We start from the raw sequence: 18,784 nt of genomic DNA, 5'->3' as shown, positions 1-18,784 counted from the left end.
AAAGCCGTCAATGGTCCATTTTATATTCATACCTCGCTTCCTGATAGAAAACCATGAAAAACGAACCGTCGAATGACCAGTTTTGGCGCTAAAACTGAAATGTCCCCTTCTTCAAAATCCCCGGGTACAACCCGTAGGTCCCGGTAACGGTCAGAGCCGTCAATGGTCCATTTTATATTCATACCTCGCTTCCTGATCGAAAACCATGAAAAACGAACCGTCGAATGACCAATTTTGGCGCTAAAACTGAAATGTCCCCTTCTACAGGTTCCCCGGGGACAATGCGTAGGTCCCGGTAGCGGTCAATGCCGTCAGTGGTCAATTTTATATTCATACCTCGCTTCCTGATCGAAAACCATGAAAAACGAACCGTCGAATGACCAGTTTTGGCGCTAAAACTTAAATGTCCCCTTCTACAGGTTCCCCGGGGGCACCCCAGCAACTTTAGGATCCATCTTTTTAATTGGTTTTTCATTATTGACGTATCAGAAGACTTTTGGAATATAATCATAATGGAAGATCAGTCAGAGTCTCGTTTCGGCCGTCTTCCAGTGCGGTTGGTTTTTGCGCTCTACTTTTGTGCGGTGATTCGCCTAAAAGTAGATAAATAGAACCAGTGCAGTAACCGCGGTCGAAACAAATGTGTAGTGTATAAAAAAGTGCTGCAGATCCGGAAGACGGGCGCATGTTTGTGCTTGCAAGGGCTGATCGATTGTTATCAAGGGCAATGCCCTTGCTAATATTGCGATCAAGGCTAAGTAAATGCTCAAACATGTTCAGCGTCAGATTTATTGAGGAGAGGTAAGGTTTTGATGATCCGTAAATTTAACACGCACGCACTCACACAAACGCACACACACATTCACATTATACACACATACATATACACAAATACATACATATACTGATGCGGGGGCAGCAGGGACTTTGTCCAAGGGCTTGACGACCCCTCCCCATGGCCACTGCGAGTTAGACCGGGACCATCGTCCCTAACCCCTAATCCCAAGGCGTCAAGCGACCCGTGCCGAGGGGATGCATGGCCAGGGGGTGAAATAATAAGCTAGGCCTTTAACGGAGCCTGTGGGGTACCTGGGCACCCTCCACAGTAATTGTCCCTTACCGCGTCATGCTGGGCTCTGGCGTGGTGGACCTCTTTTCCCGAGCAACTCGTGGGACCAAAATGGAAAACCAAGTCAATTCTTCAATTAGTGGTAGCAGTGTAGGCGACAACCCCTTCGCAAGAGGTGGGTTGTTCAGGTCTCCGCCTAGGAGGCCAGAGGCAATAGTCGGCAGCTCAGTGCGCAGCGCCAGCGTGGGTCACTCAACCTTCCTCTCGGCTATAAAAATGCCGGTAGGGGTTATTGACGGCCCATGGCTTGTGGAGGCGATGAACCGCAAACGCGATGGGCTTTCGGCCTTCGAGGTGGCGACGGAACAGCTGGACGCCATCATCGACTTTGCGTCATCGAAGCATAATATCAGCAAGGACCTCAAGAGGAGCTTGCAGAAACTTCGAAAGTCGATGCTGGACGCCAAGCTGGAGAGGGCGGTCGGGACGGCCAAGTGTAAACCCGTGAAATCGGTGGAGTCGAGGTCTACCCAGACTGAGGCCCAAGGATTCGCGGACTCGGGCAAGGTCGAATCGACCGAAGGCGTGCCAGCGAAGACGGTGGTGCCAAAGTCTACCCAGACTGAGGCTCAAGTATTTGCGGGTACGTTGGGGGTGACTGCTCCAACGGAGCAGACACAAAAACGGGGGAGACAGTCTCCAGGGGATGAGCTCCCTGGGGGCCGCTCCAAAACGCGGAGGGTTACTACCCCGAACAAGGGTAGTGGGGCTGGGAAGCTGAACCCCGGTCAGGTACCTCCAAAACCGGGGGAGGAAGGACCTGGAAAGGTCCGTCCACTCAGGAAAGACGGTGATAAGGGGTTACGGCAGGCTGAAAGTTCTCAGCCGCACCAGACCAGGGAAATAGAGGGGGGTGACGCCTCCTGGACCCTGGTCAAGAACAAGAGGAAACCGAAGACGTCAAGGGCCGAAAAGAAGGCCCAGGCGAATGAGGGTAGCAAGAAGTCTAGGGTAGGCGCCAATCACTCCAGGGGCGATGCCCTAGTCATCACGGCGGATGAGGCGAAGTACTCGGATGTTTTGAAGGCGATGAGGAGTGACGTCAAGCTCGGTGAACTCGGCGCCGACGTACGACGAATAAGACGTACCCGGATGGGCGAGATGATACTCGAGCTGAAGCGGGGCGTCTCGCAAAAGGGCGCCGCCTACAAGAAGTTGGCGGAGGAGGTCCTAGGCGAGACGGTCAAGGTGAGGGCACTCACGACGGAGGTGAATCTAAGGGTTAAAGACCTGGACGAGATCACTGAAGTCGAAGAGCTCGTCACTGCACTGCGGCGACAGTGTGAAGTGGAGACGACCACCACAGCCGTTCGGCTACGGAAAGGTCCGGCCGGCACGCAGGTAGCAGTGGTTCGGCTATGTGCCGCGGCCGCCTCCAGGGTCGTCCGGTTAGGGAGCGTCAAGGTGGGATGGTCGGTATGCCCTGTGCGCATATACGAGCAACCCGAAGTTTGCTTCAAGTGCCTGGAACCGGGGCACAAGCAATGGGACTGCAAAGGCCCTGACAGAAGCAATCTCTGCCGACGCTGCGGATTGGAGGGACATAAGGCACAATGCTGCACGAACCCTCCCAATTGTTTGATTTGTTCCAGCAAAGCTGTGAACAGCAAGCACCCCATGGGGGGTTCGATGTGCCCGGCGTTTAAGCGTGCTGCAAATTCACAGTGCAGGTAACACAGCTGGCTTGCTCGGCCTCGCCCGAGTGTTTGGTGTGCGCAGGTTTAGAGGAAACGGCGGAACACGTGTTGTTCGTGTGCTCACGTTTTCGCGCAATGCGTGACCACATGCTTGCCACATGTGATCTGGACACTACCCCGGACAACCTAGTTCGGAGGATGTGTAAAGATGAAGTTGGCTGGAACGCCGTTTTATCGGCTATCGCCCAAATCGTCTCGGAGCTACACAAAAGGTGGCGCGTGGACTCAAGGATGGCTAGTTCAGGCGCAAATAAGAGGTGGTCCAAGGGATCGGAGTCGGCTTCATGGGTCATACCGGTGGTCATGCTCTGTGGTCGAACTCGAACAAGTGGCCGCGCGAAGAACAACATGGTATCGTCGCTTTCGCGGCGTCGGTCAACCGGGCGGGTTCCAAGCTCGAGGACGGAAAGGGTCCTCGTCAAGGCTGGGGCAGGCGTAGGCCTCGCGTCGGCAAGTCCCTCTGTGTGCTGGCGAATAGGCCCTATCGCAGAAAGGTCAATTTGGGGTGCACGCGGCATCAACATTCTTGATACCAGTCGTGCAGAGGGAAGCAGGCGCGAAGTCGACCCTTCCCACCTTCCGAGGACATAAGGCGTGGTAAGGCCACCTGGAAAGCCGGCAACGCGCTGGCACGATACCATGGTGTTCTTCTAGAAAAGCGAGTTACGATGTTCGGTGCTGCAAGGACACGCAGCTAACCTCGAAGGTGCGTTGTGCACTGGCCCCCCTTTGAAGCATTACTTTCTGGTTGTACCGAAGGGACTATGGGCTTGGCGGCAATGGAAACGGTTTAGCGGGTCGGGAATGTAGTCCTGCCTCCCTCGGTGATCCCTAACCCCGCACTTCCTGGTCAACCCAGGATGTCTGTTGAGCAGATTCCCCCTCCATTGTTTAGGAAGAAAAAAAATACATATACTGATGGACATGAGTGTTCGTCATGTTTTCATAGTAGCTCTATTAAAACATGACGAATACTTTTGTCTATCAGTGTAGACATATAAACACACATACACACTCATATACATCATACAACAAACACGTACACGATTTTATCATATATTAGGTATCTATATTATTGGAAGCGTTTGGTACGGGAGGTCCACGCTTTCTTCCTTTCCCCTCGATTCCAAGCTATTGAGTGACTTTAGGTATTCCTGAAGTCGCTCAATATCTAGGAGTCATCTCTGCGGTACATACTGCGTAGTTGGCCTGGCCATATGAAAAAAAATGACGGAATTGAGAAAACGTCATTTTCCAAGATGCTTTCAAGTATTGGCTACGCATGTATGAGATTAGATTAGATTAGTAATCATAATGGAAGATCGGTTAAAAAGCTTGATTCAAATGAATTTGTGGCCTGGTCCCTTTTAAAACTCCCGATCGGCACCGATTCTAAACAAATGACCATATCTCGCTTGATCCTGGTCCGATTTCGAATTTCAACATATGGTTCCAATCAGAAAGAGCCCTACTTTAGTTATGGTTACTAATATTATTCTGTTTTTAACCATAACTTATCCTAATACCCACCACAAATTCACGGTTCTGAGCCAACCTCAGAAAAACCCGGAATATCTCCGGTATCCGATATCCATGGTCGGTTCCATGGACATATGGTGAAACTACATTAAATTTCTAGTTCAGGCATCCCTGAATTGTCAAAATCGGATAATAATTGACACAGTTACAACACATCTAATTATGCCCAAAATTTGCCTATCCCAGTTATTTTGGACATCCCCTGTAACACGATCGTTGCCAGCGCCTTCTGGCTTGCCTTCCTCCATGATGTTGTTATGGGATCCGGCTTTGGATCTACCACCACAAACCAGTAGTCGTCCCGTATCAACAACATCTGCATACGGATTTTCCATGTCGAATAATTGCTGTTGTTCAACAGCGGAAACGAAACTTTCTCGGCCATTTCTCACTCTTCTTCACCGGATGAAAATCTCTCCAAATCAATTATCCGACGCGCTCGACTTTGAAAAACAATCACAAACCGCAATAACTTTTCTTCAATCTTGGGTCACTTTACCCCCTGGTGCGTTTCGTACCGTTCTCCCCTCGCACCGAAAACCAACAGCACACAAAGTCAATTACACTTCGCGTCTGTTTACTTTCTACCAATTTCTTCCTCACTGGGCTTCAGCTTTCAGTCAGCCAACTCTTCCGTTCTCACGACGACTGCACTACACAGGCAACTCCGCGTTCCGAACGGGTACCGCAACGAACAAACCAACCAACGCACTGCGAAAAAAACGAACCAACACCAGCGAACAAACCACTGTCTTTTTTACCTGAACGATTCGTTTTCGCCAGCACAAACTACTTTTCTTCTGCACTATAAACTCCCTTCTACTGGGCCCATAACCTGTTGGAATCTTGCCGATATAAATACGACGGAACAGGCACAGTGGAATGTCCAACGAGACCGGGGGAAACCGAAACGGAGTTGCAGAAAGAAAAAGATACAATTTCCCGTCAATAAAACCGCTGTTTATTGGTAACCGATTGGGTGTAAACTGAATACATTTATGGTTTTCTATTGTTTCACTTTATGCATCTATGGTGAGGGGAGCGTGGGCCAAAACGCCAGCAAAAGGATGCAAGTGCAAAAATATCGTTACAATTCAACAAGTTTTTTTATCCTTTATTAGAGCGATTTTTTCGCAGGGAACATCACTAAACGGCTAGTTTGGCATAGCCAACTTTAAAACATCGAAAAAATGCTCGGAATTTGGCCTTATAGGCCAAAAGACATCTAACCAGGTACCATTTAGCAAAACTAAACGTTTCACGGAAACTGTTATCAGGTCAAAACTGGTTTGACCGAAAATGTAGTTTGGCTGAAAGCAATGGCTGTGGCAATGGCAAAAGCAAAATTTTGGCAGACTTGTAAAAAGTTGTTTACCCTAACTATTTGGCTGAATTTGCCGTTTGGATGAAAAAGTCGTTTGACCGAATATAGATCATTTGACCAAAAAGGCCGTTTGGTCAAAAATGTCGTTCTGTAGAAAGACTTTGTAGGGTAAAATGCCCAATAGTGGACCCCCTAGTAACGAAATTTCGGTCTTCCTGTCCAAAAGAGTAGAAATTTTCAACATAATAATTCTGCTTGATATCTAATAACAAGTTCTGCATCTCCTCTTCACGATACATACATAAAACACTCAAATACACGACGTTATTCGTTGAAATTAACATTTTAAAGTCTGACTGAATTCGCCCTATAGTAGACCCCCTGGGGGTCCATAATAGGAAATTGCTTCCCTATAGTCGACACTTCATTTGATTTTCATGTTTCGTTTCGGGACGTTCTTCTTCCCTATTGTGGACCCCCCAAAATATTCCTATAATGGACACTCTTGTGTTTATTTTTTATAAAATTGTAAAAAATCATCTAATTTTACTTTCCATAACATTTCCAATGCATGTAATCAAATCATAGGACTGTAAGGTAGGTTCTCCCGATGGAATTTCATAGCAAAATATTTACATTGTGCTGTAATAATGCAAAAACGGCTGGAGGGTCCACTATTGGTTGGGGGTCCACTATTGGACACTTTACCCTACTTTATGCAACCTTTTTTGAAAAGTGTTGTTCGGCTGAATTGATCATTTTTCATCATCAAAAAGACGTTTATCCGAATATCAATTCGGCTTAATGGGATTTGGTTAGATGGCTTTTGGCTTAAATGCCAGTATCAACTTAAAAAGTAGAGAGGTTAAGAAATTTCGTTCAAGGGTTGTTTGATAATTAGCCTTTTCTACGTAAATGTTATTAGGCCAAATGGATGGATATTTTGGATTAAATTACCCGTTCTGTATTTCGGCCAAACAGCATTTTTGGTACATTCAAAGTTAATTGCCTATATGCCGGGTATTAAGCCACCCGGTGTGGAAATTAATTACTATGTCTGAAACTTGATTATGCATATGTACAACATGTGATAGATTTAGTTCGGAAAAGGTATTGGAGGGTAACCCTTCGATTGTGTGGTCGGGTTGGGATCTGACGACCAAACTGGCACAACCTCACACAACCCTACTTCATTGAGCGCCGTTGCTGATGAAGCAAGTGTGTAGGAGCCGGACAATACTAAATACTCATCCTACTTGGTTGACATGTGTACAAAAATACATTTGAGAGAGTTAGTTCTGAAAATGTATTGCGAGAGATCGACTGGTACCTGGTGCTGGGAATTTGGTTTCATCAGTACCCGCTAAGCTGCGGTGGACGACGGAGGTCCTTCGTAGCTTAGTAGGGAAAGCACCTGTCATGCGAACTGGGGTCGTGGGATCAAACCCCACCGAAGGGGCGGTTACCCTCCAATACCTTTTCCGAACTAAATCTATCACATATTGTACATATGCATAATCAAGTTTCAGACATAGTAAGCATTTTTGGGCTGATGACCTATTTGGCCAAACGACCTGTTTGAGCAAACGACTATTTGGGCCAAATTGCCAGTTCAGTCGTGTGTCGCTTGCGGCCAATGGGATTTTCCAACAATTTCTTATGGACAATACATTAGTCGTTCGATAACTGCCACATGTTTTTTTTTTTTTTTTTCAACTAATTTTATTTGCTAATTATCTAATACATGCATTCATCTCTTAGACTAGGTGTTCCATGTTTTCTTAGCACTATCATCCTTATTTGCTATGTTACGCTTTTAGTTATTATTAATACATTTCAATTGCCTCTAGCAGTTAGAATTTTTTCCTCTGGTTGAATTGAACCATGTAGGAATTACAATGTTTTCTACTTAAACTAAACTTAACCTATTTTATACTAAGGGTACAAGGAGTTAATCGTTGCAATAGAAGAATGCAACGATTTTTGTCTAAAATTGGAAATTATTTTGTTGGACATTTGTTGCAATGTCTCAATATTAGAAATTCTATGAAGTTCATTGGTACTATACCACGGAGGCAACTTCAGAATCATTTTCAAAATTTTATTTTGAATCCTCTGGAGTACCTTCTTTCTGGTATTGCAGCAACTAGTCCATATTGGCACAGCATACAACATGGCAGGTCTAAAAATTTGTTTGTAAATCAAAAGTTTGTTCCTTGGACAAAGTTTTGATTTTCTGTTTATAAGTGGATATAGGCACTTAATATATTTGTTACATTTGGCTTGAAGGCCTTCAATGTGATTTTTAAAAGTTAATTTTTGATCTAGCAGAAGTCCTAAATATTTAGCTTCGCTAGACCAATTAATTGGAACCCCATTCATAGTGACAATATGTCTGCTAGAAGGTTTCAAATAAGAAGCTCTCGGCTTATGTGGGAAAATTATAAGCTGAGTTTTGGAAGCATTCGGGGAAATTTTCCATTTTTGCAAGTAAGTGGAGAAAATATCCAAAGAGACCTGTGTCATCTGCGAACAAAGATTTTTGACACCCTGGTGGTAAATCAGGTAAGTCAGAAGTAAAATGTTATACAATATGGGCCCCAGTATGCTGTCTTGGGGACACTAGCCCTTACATGTAATCTATCAGATTTAGTATTCTGATAGTTTACCTGCAGCGAGCGATCTGATAAATAATTTTGGATCAGTTTAATGATGTACAGAGGAAAATTAAAATTCATCAATTTTACAATCAAACCTTCATGCCAAACACTGTCAAATGCTTTCTCTATATCAAGAAGAGCAACTCCAGTCGAATATCCTTCAGATTTGTTGAGCCGAATTAAGTTCGTAACTCTTAATAACTGATGAGTGGTTGAATGCCCATGGCGAAAACCAAATTGCTCATCAGCAAAAAATAGAATTGTCATTAATATGAACCATCATTCTATTTAAAATAATCTTTTCAAACAGTTTGCTTATTGAAGAAAGCAAACTGATTGAGGATAACTAGAAGCCTCAGCTGGATTTTTGTCCGGCTTCAAAATTGGAACAACTTTGGCGTTTTTCCATTTATCTGGAAAGTATGCCAATTGAAAACATTTGTTAAATAAATTAACCAAAAAGGATAAAGAGCTCTCAGGAAGTTTTTTGATAAGTATGTAGAAAATACCATCATCACCCGGGGCTTTCATATTTTTAAATTTTCTAGTAATAGATCTCACTTCATCCAAATTGGTTCCCAACGAAGGGTCAAAAACATTCTCTTGATTGAGAATGTCTTCGAAGCTCCGTGTAACCTGATCCTCAATTGGACTAGTGAGACCTAGACTAAAATTATGGGCACTCTCGAACAGCTGAGCAAGTTCTTGAGCTTTTTCGCCATTTGTTAATAAATTTTTATTTCCCTCTTTAAGCGTTGGAATTGGCTTTTGAGTTTTTTTTTAAATAATTTCCGTTAATTCCCGAAAGGGTTTCGAACTGGGATCCAACTTCAAGACATTATTCTCAAAGTTGGTATTTCTCAGAAAAGCGAAACGTTTTTAAATTTCATTTTGCAAATCTCGCCAAATAACTTTCAATGCGAGATCGCGAATTCTTTGGTATTGCCTTCGCCTCACATTTTTAAGACAGATCAGTAGCTGAAGATCGTCGTCAATAATAATGGAGTTGAATTAAATGTCACATTTAGGAATTGCAATGCCTCTTGCTTCGACAAGTAAATTTGTCAAAGATACGAGAGCATTATCAATATCACTTTTGGTATCGAGAGGAATATCAACATCAAAATTCCTATCGATATACGTTTTGAGAGAATCCCAATCAGCTCTATGATAATTAAAAGTAGAGCTGATTGGATTATAAATGGCTTCTTGTGAGATTTCAAATGTCACAGGAAGGTGATCAGAGTCAAAGTCAACATGAGTTACCAATTGGCCACACAGCTGATTTGAATCCGTTAAAACTAAATCAATTGTAGAAGGATTTCGACTGGAAGAAAAACAAGTTGGTCCATTGGGATATTGAATAGTATAATATCCCGCAGAACAATCTTCAAATAAAATTTTACCATTGGAATTGCTTTGAGCATTATTCCATGAACGGTGTTTGGCATTGAAGTCACCAATTACGAAGAATTTTGATTTGTTGCGAGTCAGAATTTGAAGATCAGCTTTCAACAAATTCTTTTGCTGCCCATTGCATTGAAAAGGCAAATAGGCTGCAATGAAGGAAAATTGACCAAAATTTGTTTCAACACAAGGTTTCAAAAACTTTGGTTTCAAACGAAGAAAATAATTTATGTTTGATACGTCTATTAATGACAATGGCGACCCCACCACAGGCGCTGTCAAGTCGATCATTTCTGTAGATAAAATAGTTTGGATCTCTTTTAATGGAGAGTCCTGGTTTTAAATACGTTTCAGTTATAATGGCAATATGCACATTATGAACTGAAAGGAAGTTGAATAATTCATCTTCCTTACCCTTTAGAGAGCGGGCATTCCAATTTAGAACTTTCACACAATTATTTGGATCCATTGAAACGGAGTCCGATAACATTTTTTTGTGTGTACTTTATACCAACCTGAACAGCTTCAGAAATGGTATTTGCTTTGAACATTGCATCAATCATGTGATGCAATTGTTCAGTTAAAAAATCAAAATCGGAAGCAGTCATGCTACCTGAATCGGCAACATGACCGTTATTTTCCGTTGGGACATGGGTATAAACCTCATTTTGAGAAGAGAAATTTGGTCTACCAGCAGCGATGTTTGCATACGTAGGTACATTGGAAAATTGGAATTTACTGAAGTGCTTGCTACCCGTTGACGAACGGCAAAATTTGTTTGTGAATTGTGGTGGGTATGAATTGCTCGACCGGTAACCGGTTTCGAAATTTGAGCGTTTGAAAAATTTCTACCCGTCGAATCTGGGATCCGATTGAATTTCCGTCATCAATTTTGAACGGGAATTCAAAACTTTTGCGTGAAGGGCATTCCCAGAAATTGGATTTATGATTGCCCCCACAGTTTGCGCACTTAAATTTATTGGAATCTTCTCTCACAGGACATGCGTCCTTGGCGTGAGAGGTTCCACCACAAATCATGCATTTAGCATCCATGTGACAATGTTTGGTTCCATGACCCCACTTTTGGCACTTACGGCACTGGGTGGGGTTTTGGAAATTTCCGCCAGGCCTGCGGAAATGTTCCCATGTAACACGGACATGGGACATAATACAGGCCTTTTCCAAACTTTTCATATTATTTAGTTCACTTTTGTTAAAATGAACTAAATAAAATTCTTGAGAAATGCCCTCTGGGAAGTACCAGAATGGGATTTCTTTTCATCTTAATTACTTGGACTGGTGAAAATCCAAGTAATTGAGAAATTTCAATTTAATCTCATCCAGTGATTTGTCATCACTGGGAGACCTTTCAAGACGACTTTGAACAATCGCTCAGTTTTGTCGTCGTATGTGAAGAATTTATGGCGCTTCTCAGTTAAATAGTGAAGATGACGTTTGCGATCGTCAAAGGATCCCGGCAAAACGCGGCAGTCACCCTTCCTAGCAATCTGAAATGAAACCTTGATCCCTGAAGGTTACTCAAAATCTCATTCCGGAAGCCAGAAAACTCGGCAACAGATACCACAATTGGCGGAATCCTTTGCTTTTTCGCATGAATCGAATCACCTGGGCTAGAGGTATATTCGATTTGCTCAATTTCATCATTAATCAAATCGAACTGATTGCTCAGTTCGATTGGAGAAGAATTATTTCCGATATTAGAGTTAGAAGGAATATCTGAATTCTCCAGCTTCCTTCTATTTTTTCGCGCTTGGGCAGGACGGTCTTGAAACCTTGTTTCTTTGAAGGAAGTGGAGTATTCAGAGATTCCCCCTTCCTCTTGTTTTTGTTAATACTCATTGCTGAGCGTGGAGACGTGACCTTCTAAGAGGTTTTTTCCCAGAACGGTGTCCCTGCAGGATTACCACCGCTTGTCGGAATTTTACTTCCGCAAACGGGTCCAACGTAAAACGAAGGCACGGGTCCTTGCAAAGATCGTAACGGGATCAGTGGGTAGAAATAGCGCTAAGAAGCACCGTTGAAATTAAAATAGCTTCGGGTAGTATTAAAAACTTCCTTCCGCAAAGAGAGAAAGAACCGCACAGCACGAAAGCACGATGCGGTCTGACTGCCACATGTTTTCGTTTCAGCTAGCCAAAGGCGTTCGATAACTGCGACGCATTCAAGACGGCAAACAATTGTCAGATGGCGTTAGAATAGAAGTGCACCTGATTGTTCAGCGCTATGCAGCTATCATCGACATTGACATCGTTTCAAAGCTCAGCTGTCCGATAACTGCAAAACTGATGTAACTATCGAAATGCTGTTAAAAGCATTGCAGTTAAATTACTTTCAGTTATCGAACGTCTAATGTACAAAGAATTTCCCGGAGAAACCCAATAATTTTAGAACAATTTTTCGTGGAGACATTTTGAACAATCCTGCGCGGAAATTCCAAACAAGTTTCCGTTAAACTTACGGACAATTTCTCGTGAACATTCCAGAGATTTTTTCTTGAAAATCTCCCGCGGAAATTCTTAAGAATTAACTTGTTGGCCATGCTAAGCTAGCCGTCTTTATTGTTCTAGACTGAGAAAGCCAACGGTTAAACACCCATTCTACCAACCGCACTCTCCTACAATTATCAAGAATTATCTGTGAAAATTTCGAAGAATATTCAACCCAAATTCAACAGGAATTTTTCGTAAATTTCTGAAGTTTTTTTTTTGTGAAAATTCTGAAGTTTCTCATGAAAATTGCGACGATTTTTCTGCTGAAATTCCAATCAATTTTATTTGAGAATTACAAAGACCTTCTCTTGGTAATTCCAAAGATTGCTCGAAAATATTTTCCAAATTATGGAAAAACTTATAGATTTTTCTGGAGAAGTTCATTAGATTTTTCATGCGAAATTTAAAAGATTTTTCTTTTAAAATATCCCGAAAAAATGCAAAAAAAAATCTTAGAAAAACGTAATGAAAAAATCGTCACGCCGATTCACGCCGCCGGCTGAAATGGCTTTCGTGACGCCGACCAAAATTTTGACAAACGCCGCCGCCGACGAATTTGCCCCGTATCCTCAACACACAGATTCGTTCGCTATTGGGTTTCCACCGCATCACTCGCTTCATCTGCTTGCACATCACTACGAAACCAACTCCATGCTCTGCTTTTCCACCGTCGCTGTGATAGATGTTATACTTGAATGCAGTGTTGGTCGTGGGGTCCACGGCTCGGAATTCACGTTCTCCGGATCTGGGCCATCGGACTTCTTGAATAGCGGCCAAGTCCACTCCAACCTTCTGCAGTTCGCGAGCCAGAAGGCTCACTCGTCCAGGTTCATTTAGGGTCCTGACATTCCGGGTACCGAGTTTCCAATCATAGTCCTTATTTCGTTGCCGGGTCGGTTGCCAAAAATAACGTTCTCTTTTTCTTCTATCTCCATTTTTCGTGGTATTTGAGAGGCTTCAGTAAGCTACCTTACCGGGGTCGTGTTACCTACATCGCGCTGGTGGGGCTGCCACCTTAGGTGGTTGATCAGCCGCTGGGTACCAAGCAGACGCTGTTTGAGCCGCACCTCCTGGTGAACAGACGCTCGAGGCGTACCTGTTCACTCTAGCTGATGTCAGAAGAACAGTGCTCAGGCTGCACTACCAGCTAAGTACACAACCCTTAGCTGACGATCTTTTGTCATCGAACGACCCGTGGAAGCGTGAGATAGGAACTTGTGGGGACCAGAGCTCTGTTGAGCGCTCCTTCCTTGATGTCAACCCACCATTTTTTCAAATTAATATCTACCACATAATGTACATCTTCATTCTGAGTTTTCAGAACATAGTAAACTAATGTCAAAGTCGGGTGGTTCAATACCCGGAAAATAGGCAATTAACTTTGATTGAACATAACTTTTAAGCCAATAGAAATACAATTAGGCAGGATTCCTTGTCGAAAAAAGTGTTTCCCCGTTTCTAAAAAGTGTGTCTAATTTGTCTAAAATTTGTTGCGAATGTACACATACACACATACAGTGACCTGCATAATAAAAAGCACACTTGCCGTTTTTGTTTTAAAACAAAATGGTTAACTTTTGAGATCTACATCTCGGTTGCGTTAAATAAAGATTAAAAAAAAAAACTCGGTTGCGTGTTATACAATTTTGCTGAAAATTTTACCAGAGCTCAGATGTAACTTGAATTTTACCATACCTTCGACCATATTGATTATAGGGTGAAACATTATTGCGGTAATACCAAAACGATTTTTTTTGAAAAAAAATAGATTTTTAAATATCTTGAAACTACAATTCTTAGTGTTACGCCAGTTGTTACTTCACTAGAATGAGCTGATTGGAGTGTGAACTGATAAGCTTCTTCCGTCCGTGTCAGGCGTCCAAAAGAACATTGTGATTGATTTTACACCTGGTGCTAGCCGGTTGAAGCGAAAGAGGCCTAATTGTGGGAGCAACCATAAATCCAATTTCTGGGAATGCACTTCATGCTAAAAAAATTTTGAATTCCCTTGCAAAGTTGATAGAAAACGTCAGAGGCGTCGCGTGGTCAATTCTTCAACCTGTGCACCGTGTATTCCGGTTTTCAGTTGTTTGATATAGCTGTCAATGTATCAGCATTAAAATTACGAGTAAGCACGCGCCGGTGATACTTTTTTTTAAATTATATTTGTTGTAGAAAAAAGTTAAGCATTCAATAATGTAAATTATGACGAGTTGATAATTGTTCATGCTTCCCGTATCAAAGTTAAATATTTTGAAAAAAAAACCTGACCTGAAAAAGGGACCTGAAATGACACATCCAATATGAACGATCTATCTTCAACCGTGTTTCCCATATGTTTCGTCTATCTGCTTCTAAGCTACATCGAATTTATCGAATTAAGCTCAAACTAAACTTAAAGTGAAAGTGGGTTTAATTGGAAAACAAACTAATCTGGGGTATCATAATGCTTTTCAATATGACATATAAGACAGCTATTCAATGAAACGGTATCTTTTAATTTTAATTCAAGTTATTTCGTAGAATGAAACAAGTCTTAATAATTATGTGTTCATAAAATTGAAATATATTAAGAATGATTAGACAGGTAATACATATTTTTAATTAGCATGTCATACATATCAGAAAAATGGGCTCTCTACAATGAAGCTTATACAGATATGTTCCGTTTTTATCAACACGCTCCGTGAGTTTCAGTTGATAAAATCGGAACAGTGACAAAATCGGTATAAGCCTTTCGCCATACTGATTTGAGAAAGTTAACTCCTAGTGTGCCGCTGTAAACACGCTCAAAGGAGGCGATTTATTTATGTCTTATTGTCACATAAATATTTTTGGGCATATATTTCAGCTTAGGACAATTTTTTTTGTAGACATATTTCTTGATGCATTCGAGGATATGTACTCCAGAATAGTTTGGACGGCCTAGAGCATCCGAAAAAGTATTTCAACGATTTTTCAGTTATATCAGAACGCTACATAACGATGTAATCCCTCGTCCTGAAGTAATAAAGGGCAAACAAACCCGCATCTTATCAATTTTATTTCGATGAGGGGAAGTCGGTGAAAAGAATCCTCTCTTGTTAGTTACGGTCTTACTACCATAAGTGCTTGAAATATTATAAATACAACATTTAACCAAAAAATAACCCAAGTTATTTTATTTTAAAGGATAAATCTCTAAAAAAAAATGATTGATTTTTCTTGTTGATAAAAACGGAATAATTTTGTTGACGAATTCGGAGCGTGACAAAATCGGAGCGTGATAAAATCGAAACGTAATAAAATCGGAACATATCTGTAATCTAAACGTTACTCAATTATTAATTATTCTATTTTAGTTAATTTCTTAGATGATTTTTTCCCCCGAGGGGCTGTTTTCATACCACGTGGACAGTTGTCGAACATTTTTAGATGTGTACTTCCCTCCATCAACGTACACATCTGATCATGCAATTTTTCATTAATTTGTGTTAACCATTGACATTTTTTCTACCCCTCTACCCGCCAAGTTGTCCACATGGTATACGAATAGCTTTTGGATATTGGATTTGACGAAAAAATTCATCATAAGCCATAATCCCAATCAATATGAAATGTTAAAACGCTTGTGATCCAATGTGCTGTTTCAAAATCGAACTTTCGCCTTGGAACGCTTTGAGAGAGCACCGCCTCTTTTCTTTTTCTATTTTGTTCCGATTGCGCGCTCTTCAACCAAACGCGCATACGCTCGGTAGGCACCAAACCGATGTGCTTTTCTGCATCGGCACCAAACCGTGCACTGCAAACGATGAACGCTTTTGCTACCTATACATCGCCGATTGCGGTTAAAGCGGATGACCTACACATACAAAATAATGCGTGTATGATGCATGGCAAACCGTTCTCTGCTGAAAGTGCACGTGATGGACAACATGTGGCGGTGCGTCGTCGTTTCGGTATCGTGGAGTAAAATATAACGCGCCCCCATCGTAGCATTTCGGTTGTCTCATATCACATGTCGCCTGTAAAAATTCCGTGCCTATTTTACGATTATGTACCTATTTATACTCAATCGTTAAATTTGTACTAAACATATGATAAATGCACATGATCCAAGTATTTGTATAAGAATGACAAGAAATCTATTGAGAGTTTAAATGTTAGGGACAAAATGGCTACCTGTGCAGTGCACAGGTTGCACATGCGGACGCGACGCCTCTGGAAAACGTTAATCAGTTTCCTAATTCGCCAGGTCGGTCGAGCAAATCATACTTAAGTGTGTGTACCTTAGCGGATCGAACAAAAATTTTACTGATAAGAGGAAAAAACGACAACACGTTGAACTTCAGTGAGAATCAAATCTCATTTTCGCCCAGAAATGAGTTATAAATGATATTACGATATTATATTAGTGCTGGACCATTTACCTCTTGGGTGCATTTCACATCATTCTGCCCTAATTCCCGACATACTTTTTACAAGGAAATTTCGTTACAAACGATCAAAAACCATTCGTACATGACTAAAAATTCAATATCAAGTCTCCACACATATCACCACATAAGTTGAAATATGTTGGCAAGCGGTGGATTAAGTAATCGCATCCAAGAAACAGCTTTACTCCCCTTTAGATTCAATTAGCTGATTGGAACAAAAGTTTGAATTTCATCTGCAGTTTCCCCCTGTCAATAGAATTACCGCTCGAAACTTTTCATCAACCACCGACGACAGTCGAAGCCGAAGACAAAGACAAAACAAAAGTTTTCCACAGACTTGAATTGATGCGGTTTTCAACCGGAGCCGGAAGCACGTCGATGTTGAAAGGGTTATCTTTGTTGGATGCAGCTTCTGCTCTACATCCAGACCATTTATGCTGGGTACAAATTTATGTTGGTAGAGATGGAGGACTGCGCTTGCACTGCCAATACGCTATGAATGGTGACGTGAAATAAAAGCGACGTTTGAATCTAACGAGCCGATTGGGATGAAATGACGCACAAAATAAATAAATGATAAAGGATATTTCTGTGATATGTTGTGTTTGTTATCGCTTTTCTTGGTTTCCTTCTTTACCATGAATTGGTTTCGAACTGTACCTATTAGCACTGCAGTGAGCTAGGGTACCAAGATTTGATTCGAACCCTTCAGAACAACATTGGAATTATGAGACTTTTTTGAAAATTTTCGAATGAAACTCAAAATTACATTTCAAGTGACAGTTGGAAAATAGAAAATAACTTACATTCCAAAAGAGTATCGCGCACTATTGAAGTTCTGCCAAAGGTATTCTGGATCCGCGTGCAGGATCATTTGAAATTCCCGAGACCTCAGTTTTATGAAAAACTAAATTTTCAGAATGATTGTTTGTTGCAAGCCGTGTACGGATAGAAAAGGAAGTGTCCGGCTCGAACAGGAAGTGTCCATTTATGTGGGAAAGTGGGTTACCCCCCAGTACTCCCGTCAATAACAATATCCATGGCATTCTCCAAAACAATGACCTATGCGCAAAAAAACATATGGAATTTTGTGATCGGTTACAAAACGCAGAATCAAATTCCGATGCAAGGTAGTACCTTCTTTTTAGAAACTAAGTTTTTTTTTAAATGAGAGTCAGGCTCTTGATTGATGTAAAGAAGCACTACCATCTGTAAAATTTGTCGTTATCAAAACTATTTTACTGGGTCTGTTTCATTTGGAGAATTAAACTTGAAAGTGACAGCCCAAAAATTAAAAAATAACCTGGTATTTCAAGTGACTGGTGCTACCCAGCAATTGAGTGTAATTCTCCAAATGAGACAGACCCAACCAACAAACATTGAAGACGCTTATACAGCCAAAAATTGACTACTATAGCAAAAAAAAAAAGCTTATTCAGCTTAAATTATTTGTTGGACATACAGCTTATTTTTTATGATTTTTGGAATTGATAATCTAATGGAAATTTTTATGTAAAAATATATATTTAATATATCTATATAACACAAATCATATAGAAAAGAACCTCTTTCACTGAAACATGGAAGTCAAATTTAAGAAATATTAAGGCTTTATTGCAATTATTCTTCTTCTTCTTCTTCTTATTGGCATTACATCCCCACAGAGGGACAGAGCCGCCTCGTAGCTTAGTGTTCATTAAGCACTTCCACAGTTATTAACTGCGAGGTTTCTAAGCCAAGATACCATTTCTGCATTCGTATATCATGAGGCTAACACAATGATACTTTTATGCCCAGGGAAGTCGAGACAATTTCCAATCCACCCTCAGCATGGTCTTGCTTTGTAGTCGCGCATCTTACCGCACGGCTAAGGAGGGCCCCCGTTGCAATTATTACATATCCTGAAATCTATTATTATTATTTATTCAGACTAAGGCCGAAGTGGCCTGTGCGGTATATAAGAGTCTTCTCCATTCGGCTCGGTCCACGTCACCAACCTACACGTCACCAACCACGCAGTATACGGAGGGTCCGCAAGTCATCTTCCACCTGATCGATCCACCTTGCCTGATGCGCACCTCGCCTTCTTGTGCCCGCCGG

This window comes from Armigeres subalbatus, chromosome 2 (assembly GCF_024139115.2).
Source record: "Armigeres subalbatus isolate Guangzhou_Male chromosome 2, GZ_Asu_2, whole genome shotgun sequence".
NCBI lineage: Eukaryota > Metazoa > Arthropoda > Insecta > Diptera > Culicidae > Armigeres > Armigeres subalbatus.
This window is presented reverse-complemented; position numbering follows the sequence as displayed.